Here is a 10,778-nt window from a genome sequence, read left to right as displayed (position 1 = left end):
TCCCAGTCTCTTTCTAGCCTTCACTTGTACTAAGCAGAAATACTGCTTGTGCATCCAACTCCATAAACCCCAAAAGTTATTCCATATGAGTCCACAATACCTTCCTATATGCGGTATCTACATGTCGTTCCAAGTAAATTTGTATGTGCCAAACTCTAAACCTTCAAATAAAAATTATGTTTTGTATGCTCGAATAGATCATGTATCAACTAGGGTTGTCTGTATCTTCCATGCTAGGCGGGTTATTCTCAAGAGGAGTGGACTCCGCTCCTCACTCACGAGAAAATGGCTGGTCACCGGGATGCCCAGTCCCATGCTCAAACAAAATCAAAATAATTGCAAACAAAACTCCCCCAGGATTGTTGTTAGTTGGAGGCACCTGTTGTTTTGAGCAAGCCATGGATTGATGCTTGTTGGTGGTGGGGGAGTATAAACTTTACCATTCTGCTTGGGAACCGCCTATAATGTGTGTAGCATGGAAGATATCGAGATCTCTCGGTTGTTATGTTAACAATGAAAGTATACTGCTCAAATTATTATTCATCTCTATTTCAAAATCGAGCTCTGGCACCTCTACAAATCTCTGCTTCCCTCTGCGAAGGGCTTATCCATTTACTTTTATGTTGAGTCATCATCCTCTTATTAAAAAGAACCAGTTGGAGAACACCGTTGTCATTTGCATCTATTATTATTAGTTTACATTGACTATGACTGTGACTGGATCTCTTTTACCATGAATTACAATTTCCAGTCAGCCCTTGATCTTCAGGGATGCTCTGCATTTATGTTTTGCGGTCTCAGAAAGGGCTAGTGAGATACCATCTTGTTATATCATATTATGATTGTTTTGAGAAAGTGTTGTCATCCGAGATTTATTATTATTGCTCACTAGTTGATTATGCCATTGATCTGAGTAAACATGAGACCTAGCTATTATTGTGAATATGATTAGTTCATAATCTTTGCTGAAAACTTGAATGCTGGCTTTACATATTTACAACAACAAGAGCAAACAGAGTTTGTAAAAGCTTTTCCTTATCACTTTTAGTTTATCAACTGAATTGCTTGAGGACAAGCAAAGGTTTAAGCTTGGGGGAGTTGATATGTCTCCATCGTATCTACTTTTTCAAACACTTTTCCCCTTGTTTTGGACTCTAACTTGCATGATTTGAATGGAACTAAACCGGACTGACGATGTTTTCAGCAGAATTGCCATGGTGTTATTTTTGTGCAGAAATAAAAGTTCCCAGAATGACCTGAAAATCAACGGAGAATAGTTTTGGAATATATAAAAAATACTAGCGAAAGAATCAACGTCAGGGGGCCCACACCCTATCCATGAGGGTGGGGGCACGCCTACTCCCCTGGGTGCGCCCCCTGCCTCGTGGGCCCCCTGACGCTCCACCGACCTCAACTCCAACTCCATATATTCACGTTCAGGGAGAAAAAAATTAGGGAGAAGGATTCATCGCGCTTTACAATACGGAGCCGCCGCTAAGCCCTAATCTCTCTCGGGAGGGCTGATCTGGAGTCCGTTCGAGGCTCTAGAGAGGCGAATCCGTCGCCATTGTCATCATCAACCTTCCTCCATCACCAATTTCATGATGCTCACCGTCGTGCGTGAGTAATTCCATCATAGGCTTGCTGGACGGTGATGGGTTGGATGAGATTTATCATGTAATCGAGTTAGTTTTGTTAGGGTTTGATCCCTAGTATCCACTATGTTCTGAGATTGATGTTGCTATGACTTTGCTATGCTTAATGCTTGTCACTAGGGCCCGAGTGCCATGATTTCAGATCTAAACCTATTATGTTTTCACGAATATATGTGAGTTCTTGATCCTACCTTGCAAGTCTATAGTCACCTATTATGTGTTATGATCCGTTAACCCCGAAGTGACAATAATCGGGATACTTACTGGTGATGACCGTAGTTTGAGGAGTTCATGTATTCACTAAGTGTTAATGCTTTGTTCCGGTACTTTATTAAAAGGAGGCCTTAATAACCCTTAGTTTCCAATAGGACCCCGCTGCCACGGGAGGGTAGGACAAAAGATGTCATGCAAGTTCTTTTCCATAAGCACGTATGACTATATTCAGAATAGATGCCTATATTACATTGATGAACTGGAGCTAGTTCTGTGTCGCCCTATGTTATAACCGTTGCATGAGGAATCGCATCCGACATAATTATCCATCACCGATCCATTGCCTACGAGCTTTTGACATATTGATCTTCGCTTATTTACTTTTCCGTTGCTACTATTACAATCGCAACAAAACCAAAACTATTACTTTTGCTACCGTTACCGCTACTTCCATACTACTTTGCTACTAAATACTTCGCTGCAGATATTAAGTCTTTCAAGTGCGGTTGAATTGACAACTCAACTGTTAATACTTGAGAATATTCTTTGGCTCCCCTTGTGTCGAATCAATAAATTTGGGTTGAATACTCTACCCTCGAAAACTGTTGCGATCCCCTATACTTGTGGGTTATCAGGAAGCGGTCCTTGCGAAGGTGTAGCCACACAAGATCTCCAATGCCGAATATCATGGGTTGCTTATTGGGGTTGACCTTGGTCGCGAGTTGTTGTACTTGATGCTCAATGCTGTGCCTTGTATCTTCATGCATCTTCTTGAGATAGTAGACTCGGGCACTCGCGTCCATATTTGTTCGCTCTTGTAGTGGTAGAGGGAGAATGTCCAATGGTGACAATTGGTTGAAACCGTAGACAACCTCGAAGGGGGACTTGCCGGTAGTCGAGTGTCTTGCTCGGTTGTAGGCATACTCGACGATAGGTAGACACTCCTCCAACTCCTTGATGTTCTTCTTGATTAGCACGCGAAGTAGAGCGAAGAGTGTGCGGTTGGTCACCTTCGTTTGGCCGTTGCTTTGTGGATGGTACGCCGTGGAGAACAGTAGCTTGATTCCGAGCTTGGCACATAGGGTCTTCGAAAAGTAACTCAAGAACTTGATGTCGCGGTCCGAGACAATCGTCTTTGGCACTCCATGTAGTCGTAAGATTTCCCTACAAAAGAGATTGGCAACATGTGAAGCATCGTCTATCTTGTTGCATGGTATGAATGCGCCATCTTAGAGAATCGGTCCACAACAAAAAATATCGAATCCTTTCCATTTCTAGTTCTAGGCAATCCAAGTACAAAATCCATGCTAATATCTTCCCATGGTTGATATGGAATTGAGAGAGGCATGTAAAGGCCATGGGATTGAGCTTTAGACTTAGCTTTGCGACATGTGGAGCATCGGTTGGTGAAGCAGTTGACGTCGCGGAACATCTTGGGCCAATAATAGTTCTTGGAGAGCATAGCGAATGTCTTGTCGCGTCCAAAATGTCCCATTAGTCCTCCTCCATGAGATTCCTGCAAAAGCAACAAACAAAGAGAAGACTCGGGGATGCAAAGTTTGTTAGCTCTCATAAGATATCCATCTTTGATGTAATAACGATCCCAAGAGGTACGCGTCGAACACTTGGCATAAGGAATAGCAAAAGTAGGATCATGCTCATACAAGTCTTTTATGTGCTCAAAGCCAATGACATACAATTCAAGTTGAGTAACAAGCATGCATATGCGGGAAAGAGCGTCCTCCATAACATTTTCCTTACCTTTAATGTACTTAATGACATAAGGAAAAGACTCAATGAATTCACTCCATTTAGCATGACACTTGTTCAACTTAGTTTGACCCTTAAGGTATTTAAGCGTTTCATGATCGGTATGAATGATAATTTCATGAGGGCGAAGTGTTCCCATTCATGCAAAATTCGCACTAAAGCATATAACTCTTTGTCATAGATGGAGTAATTGAGTTGCGCTCCAGAAAGTTTCTCACTAAAGTAAGGTATAGGGCGCTTCTATTGTGTTAACACACCTCCTATGCCATTACCACTAGCATCGCAATGAATCTCAAAGGGGTTTCAAAGTTGGGTAATGCAAGCACGGGAGCATGAGTACGCAAATTCCTAAGCTCATTGAATGCGGTATCTTGCGATGGTCGGTCCATTCTTCTTGCTCAAAGCATGCAAAGGTGAAGCAATGGTGCTAAACTCCTTCACAAATCTACGGTAGAAACCGGCAAAACCCATGAAGCTACACACTTGTTGCAAGTTGGTTGGTTGTGGCCAAGTTTTAATAGCATTGAACTTAGAGTTATCAACATGAACACCCTTAGAGGATACAACAAAACCCAAGAAAACGAGCTTATAAACGCCAAAAAGGCATTTTTCCATGTTAGCATAGAGACGCTCTTTTCGAAGAGTTTGCAAAACGGTTCGAACATGGGTGACATGATCTTTGAGAGATTTGCTATAAACAAGGATATCATCGAAGTAGACCACAACAAACTCACCAATGTAAGGGCGAAACACATAATTCATAAGACGCATGAAAGTACCCGGTGCTTCTGATAAACCCATAGGTATGACTAACCACTCATACAAACCACACTTCATTTTGAAAGCGGTTTTCCATGCATCACCCTCTTGTATGCGGACTTGATAGTAACCACTTTTAAGATCAATTTTGGAAAAAATAGTGGCACCGCTAAGATCATCAAGCATATCATCAAGGCGTGGAATGGGGTACCTATAGCGAACGGTGATAGCATTGATAGGTCCACAACCGGAACACATGCGAAAGCTACCGTCTCTTTTTGGCACAAGAATGACCGGAACGGCACAAGGACTCAAACTTTCGCTCACATGTCCATGGTCTATGAGATGTTTTACTTGGCTTTGTATTTCTTTGGTTTCTTCGGGGTTGACGCGGTAGGGAGCTTTGTTCGGAAGTGGTGCTCCGGGGATGAGGTCGATGCGGTGCTCGATGCCTCATAGTGGAGGTAGACCCAGAGGTAGCTCGTTGGGGAAAACATCTTGGAATTCCTGCAAAAGAGAAGACAACACTAAAGGTAGAGTGTGAGAGGTGTTAGATTTTGGTGCCTCGTCCTTGCACAAAATGATATAGTGTATCACAATAGATGGGTTTTCACACACTTCTCTTATCTCACGTTTGGTGGCAAATAGAACTAGGTTCTTCTTTTTGCTCATCGTGGAGGCACTCAATTTGGGCTTGTGGCGCTCACTCTCTTTTTGGTGGTTCACTCTCTCACTATTCTCTCCACGATGGGTGGTTTGCTTGTCGGAGATCACTTGGCTTGGAGACATAGGGCGAAGTACATACTCCTTTCCTTTCATCTTGAAGATGTAGTGGCTCGTTTGGCCGTTGTGGATGACACCTCTATCAAATTTCCATGGTCGTCCGAGAAGAAGGTGGCTAACGGTCATTGGACCGACATCAAACTCCAAAGTGTCTTCGTAAGCTCTGATTTTGCAGGAGACTTGCACTCTATGCTCGACTTGGATGGTGCCGGTGTCGCTTAGCCATTGACCTTTGTAGGGATGTGGGTGCTTCGTCTTGGGCAATTGGAGCTTGGAGCAAAATTCTTCACTTGCTAAGTTATGACAACTCCCTCAATCGATGATGACCTTGACGGACCTTCCATTGATGCCCGCCTTGGTATGAAAGATATGGCACCTTTGGTCTTCTTCTTGTTGATGTTGAAGAGTCAAGACCTTGGGGACAACTAGAGCAGGGCTTGAATCTTCATCACAAAAGTCTTTGTGATGCCCCGAGACCGATGCGCCAGGTGTCTTCCAGTTATTCGCTGTTGTTGCCTTGTCATTTTATTGCGTGTTGCATCTTGCCATGTCATCATGTGTATTGCATCATCATGTTTTCAAAACTTGCATCCGTCCGGGTTCCCCCAGTTTTTTTCGTTGTCCGTTCTGAGCCAAGACACACTTGCATGCGCCCGTGGCACGTCCGAAATATTATTTTATAAGTGGTAGGAAAATGTTCTCGGAATGGGTTGAAAGTTGGCATGCGGTGTTATTATGTTGATAGTAGGTCCCTGCCAAGTTTCATCGCATTCGGAGTCCGTTTGACGCCCCAACCGTTAAACTACAGCGGCATTATAGCTGGTCTTTCCGTCAGACGTTTTTGGTCTCCGAAAACCTTGTCGGGCTGCATTTTCGTCTCTCTCTTCTCAGCGGAGACCTCTCCTACACAGCCCACCAACCTCCCTCTCGATCGGTGCCTTCGGATCTCGATCGGAGGGCTCTGGAAGCCCCCCAACCCCCCCCCCCCCCCCCCCCCCCCGTAACCCAAGCTCATGTCTATATATAGACATCCCCCTTCCAAAAGTGGGCTACCCTAGTCTTCCCCTAGCCCTAGACCCCATCCTCCTCGGATCCGCCGCCTCCAGCCACAGCCAACCCCCCCCCCCTCATTCTCAAATTTCGGCGAGATCCACCCCTCCATCGCCACTTGGCGCGCCCCAGTTGGCTCCTCCGCCACCCAGCGCTGCCCGCGGCCAATCCCTATGTGCCACATGGCCTCCTCGCGTCCACCAGCCGCCTCCCACCACCTCACGGGCCCGCCGGAGCCCATCTGCGGCTCGCCCTGGGCCGATCTGGGCCCGAGGCACCCGCGCCTCGCCGCCGCCCATCCCTAGCGCCACTCACTGCCGCTTGTCCCGATCGCCGCCGCCCGTTCCTTCCGCAAGCCCGAGCCGGCCGCCGCCGCTCCCGTGCGCAGCCCCGCAGCAGAGCTCCCGCACCTCCTCCTTGCCCTCGCGCGCGTCGCCTCCCGCTCATCCCAGCCAGCATCCGTGCGGCACCACCCGTCGGCCGGATCCCGTCGCCGCCCCCGACGAGCTCGCCCTGCCTCATCCCACTGTTGTCCGAGCTCACCGCCACCTCCCACCTCCCAGTCGCCGACCCGTGAGGCCCATCTGGAGCCCGCTCGGGCTCGAAGCTGCGCTACAATCGCACGCCCGCAGGCGCGTCGCCCTGCGTCGAGGGGCTCGTCTCGCTCCTCCCTATGCTCGCCTCCTGGGTCTCGCAGCAACCCGACCCCGTTGCTTCGACCTCGCTCGCCGGAGCCATCTGTCGCCGCCATCGCCGGAGACGAGTCCAGGTACGACCTTGTCCCTCTCCTCTCCTCCCTGTCTCTCCTTTCCTCTCTATGTGTCTCTCTCACATCTCTCTCTCACAGGAAACCTCCTTGGCCGCCGCCCGTTCGTCGCCCCTCGCCGGATCCGCGACACCTCCTTGACCTGCTCCCTTCACGGCCAGATCCGCCGCCCTGGAGACCCGCATCTCCAACCGCCGTCCTTGCCTTCGTCCACCGTTGTCGTCCTGGTTCACGAGAACGAGCACGACCACGCGCTCGTCCCTGCTCGCGTTGACCCCCCCCCCCCCCGCGCGCATGGGCTGACTGATCTCGAGGCCCAGCTGCCTCCCCACCAGTGCCTGGGCTTGGACAATGGTGAGGAACCCCCCCCCCCCAAGCCCCTCCTGTGCTTTGTTGGGCTAGCCAGTTTCGGCCCGATTGTATTTTTTTCCCTGACCTGCGAATTTGCTAATTATTCCTGGTTTTACAGATTTGCAAAAAAAACCTACATGTTCATGCATATAATAATTAATTAATCATGCATCATATGTAAATAAATTATATATGAAAAATGCTTAGAATTTTGTGTAGATTATTAATTTGCAACTTTCATCTATGTTTAAAATGTTTAAAATGATGTTTGCATATATTTTGCCATATTGCCATGTAAAATGATTTATTTCATAACTAAATAACCGTTGCTTGGTTTTAAATAAACTTTATATGTAAATGGGGTAGGAAAATGCCTAGTTTAACTTGATGCACTCATTTTGCATGTTTACTAACTCTAAAATTGTGTTTAGGGCAGAACAGTACCAAACCTAAAATATGCACATGAGGATTTTCCGGACTTGTTTGCTTGTTGTTCCGGCCTCATTTAAACTTGCCTAGATAGGTAGTTTTATTATGCTTCACCTCTTGCCATGTTAATCAACATTTAATATTGTTGGGTACATAAACAAGATCGAACTAAATAACTTGAATGTGGTGTTCCGTCAACATGCAACTCGTTGCATATTGAACTCCATTTAACTTGTAGTTTTGTTTGTGCACTTTGCCATGCCATGCCTCATTAAACCGGTCATGCATCATACTTGGTTGTGCATCATGCCATGCTTATGTGATGGTTGTTTACTATGTTGTTTGCTTCTTTCCGGTGTTGCTTCTTCGGGTTAGTTCCGATAACATCGCGTTTGTGAGAATCCATTCGACTACGTCCGTTTGTCTTCTCCATGGACTCGTTCTTCTTCCTTGCGGGATCTCAGGCAAGATGACCTTACCCTTGAAATCACTTCTATATTTGCTTGCTAGTTGTTCGCTCTATTGCTATGCCGCACTACCTACCACTTGCTATATCATGCCTCCCATATTGCCATGTCAAGCCTCTAACCCACCTTCCTAGCAAACCGTTGTTTGGCTAAGTTACCGCTTTTGCTCAGCCCCTCTTATAGCGTTGTTAGTTGCAGGTGAAGCTGAAGTTTGTTCCATGTTGGAACATGGATATGTTGGGTTATCACAATATCTCTTATTTAATTAATGCATCTATATACTTGGTAAAGGGTGGAAGGCTCGGCCTTATGCCTGGTGTTTTGTTCCACTCTTGCCGCCCTAGTTTCCGTCATACCGGTGTTATGTTCCTTGATTTTGCGTTCCTTACATGGTTGTGTGTTACGGGGACCCCTTGACAGTTCGCTTTGAATAAAACTCCTCCAGCAAGGCCCGACCTTGGTTTTACCATTTTCCTCACCACCACCAACCCGAGGGCCATCTTTATTTTAACCCCCCTGGGCCAGTGCTTCTCTAAGTGTTGGTCTGAACTAGAGTCCTTTGCAGCGCCACCTCAGGGAAACTTGAGGGTTGGTTTTAGTTGTACGGAGTGCTCATCCGGTGTTGCCCTGAGAACGAGATATGTGCAGCTCCTATCGAGATGTCAGCCCATCGGGCGGTCTTGCTGGTCTTGTTTTACTATTGTCGAAATGTCTTGTAACCGGGATTCCGAGACTGATCGGGTCTTCCCGGGAGAAGGCATATCCTTTGTTGACCATGAGAGCTTGTGATGGGCTAAGTTGGGACACCCCTGCAGGGTTTGAACTTTCAAAAGTCGTGCCCGCGATTATGGGCAGATGGGAATTTGTTAATGTACGGTTGTAGAGAATTTGAAACTTAACTTAATTAAAATGCATCAACCGCATGTGTAACCATGATGGTCTCTTCTCGGCGGAGTCCGGGAAGCGAACATGGTCTTGTGTTATGCTTGAATGTAAGTAGCTTTCAGGATCACTTCTAGTTCACGATCGTGCATTGCTTCTCTTCTCGCTCTCTTTTGCGTATGTTAGCCACCATATATGCTTAGTTCTTGCTGCAGCTCCACCTCATTTCCTTACCCTACCCTTAAGCTTAAATAGTCTTGATCTCGCGGGTGTGAGATTTCTGAGTCCTCGTGGCTCACAGATAGTTCCAAACAGTTGTAGGTGCCGATGATACCAGTGCAGGTGACGCAACCGAGCTCAAGTGGGAGCTTGATGAAGATCTTGATCGTTGTTCTGTGTGTTTTTCGGTTGATCAGTAGTGGAGCCCAGTTGGGACGATCGGGGATCTAGCATTTGGGGTTGTCTTCCTTTATTTTGGTTCCGTAGTCGGACCTTGTTTGTAATTTGGATGATGTATGTTTAACTTGTATTTGTGTCAAGTGGCGATTGTAAGCCAACTCTTTATCCCTTTCTATTCAGTACATGGGATTGTGTGAAGATTACCCCTATTGCGACAAACCTACCATGCGGCTATGCCTCTAAGTCGTGCCCCGACACGTGGGAGATATAGCCGCATTGTGGGTGTTACAAACTTGTTCATCTTCATCATTCACTTGGCGGTGCATGGTGACTTGCTCAAGTGCTTCCGTTTCTCCTTCACTGATGGAGTCATATGTACCATCGTCGTTGAGGATCATGGTTAGCTTGTTGGTACACTCAAAGGACTTGTTGCCTCGGCCTCCGCATGTGAAGCATTTGAAGGTACTTGTCTTGACGGTCTCATCGGTTGGGGTAGATGATGATGAAGCTCTCGGCTTGAAGTTGCTCGTAGTAGGAGGATGACTTGAGGTTGTCGAAGCTTTCTTGTAACTCGACTTGTCGACGTTGCTTGTAGAAGGCTTGGTTGATGTTGAAGGTGTTGGAGTCGTTGAACCTTGGGTGTTGGAGAAACCAGAGGACTTGGATGAGAACTTGGCATACTCGAAGTCATCTTGCACTTGACGTTCTGCTTTGGTAGCTTGATGCACTAGCTCGATGACGTTCGAGTATGGTTGGAAGTCGGCGATCTTCTTGATAGGATGATTGAGTCCATTCAAGAAACATGCCATAGTTTTCTCATCATATTCCGTGACATTGGCTCATATCATTGCAATCTCCATTTCTTTGTAGTATTCTTCAACGCTCTTGGTTCCTTGCTTGAGCAGTTGGAGTTTCTTGAAGAGGTCGCAGTTGTAGTAGGTAGGCACGAAGCGTGCTCTCATGACTTCCTTCATTTGTGCCCAAGTAGTGATGGGTGGTTCACATTTTGCCTCTCGGCGCTTAATGACTTGTTCCCACCAAATGAGGACATAGTCTTGGAACTCAGGGGATGCCATCGCGATCTTCTTCTCTTCTTCATAGTTGTGCAAGCGGAAGATTTGGTCGACCTTCAACGCCCATGAAAGGTACTCTTCGGGATCATTGCTTCCATTGAACTTGGGCATGGTAAACTTTAGCTTGTCGTAGCATTGCTCTTCATTGTGTTCAGGTCAGGGATAATCACGTCCTTGACGA

Source organism: Triticum aestivum, chromosome 7A (genome assembly GCF_018294505.1).
Source record: "Triticum aestivum cultivar Chinese Spring chromosome 7A, IWGSC CS RefSeq v2.1, whole genome shotgun sequence".
In the NCBI taxonomy this organism is placed as follows: domain Eukaryota; kingdom Viridiplantae; phylum Streptophyta; class Magnoliopsida; order Poales; family Poaceae; genus Triticum; species Triticum aestivum.
Note: the sequence above shows the minus strand (reverse complement) of the source record.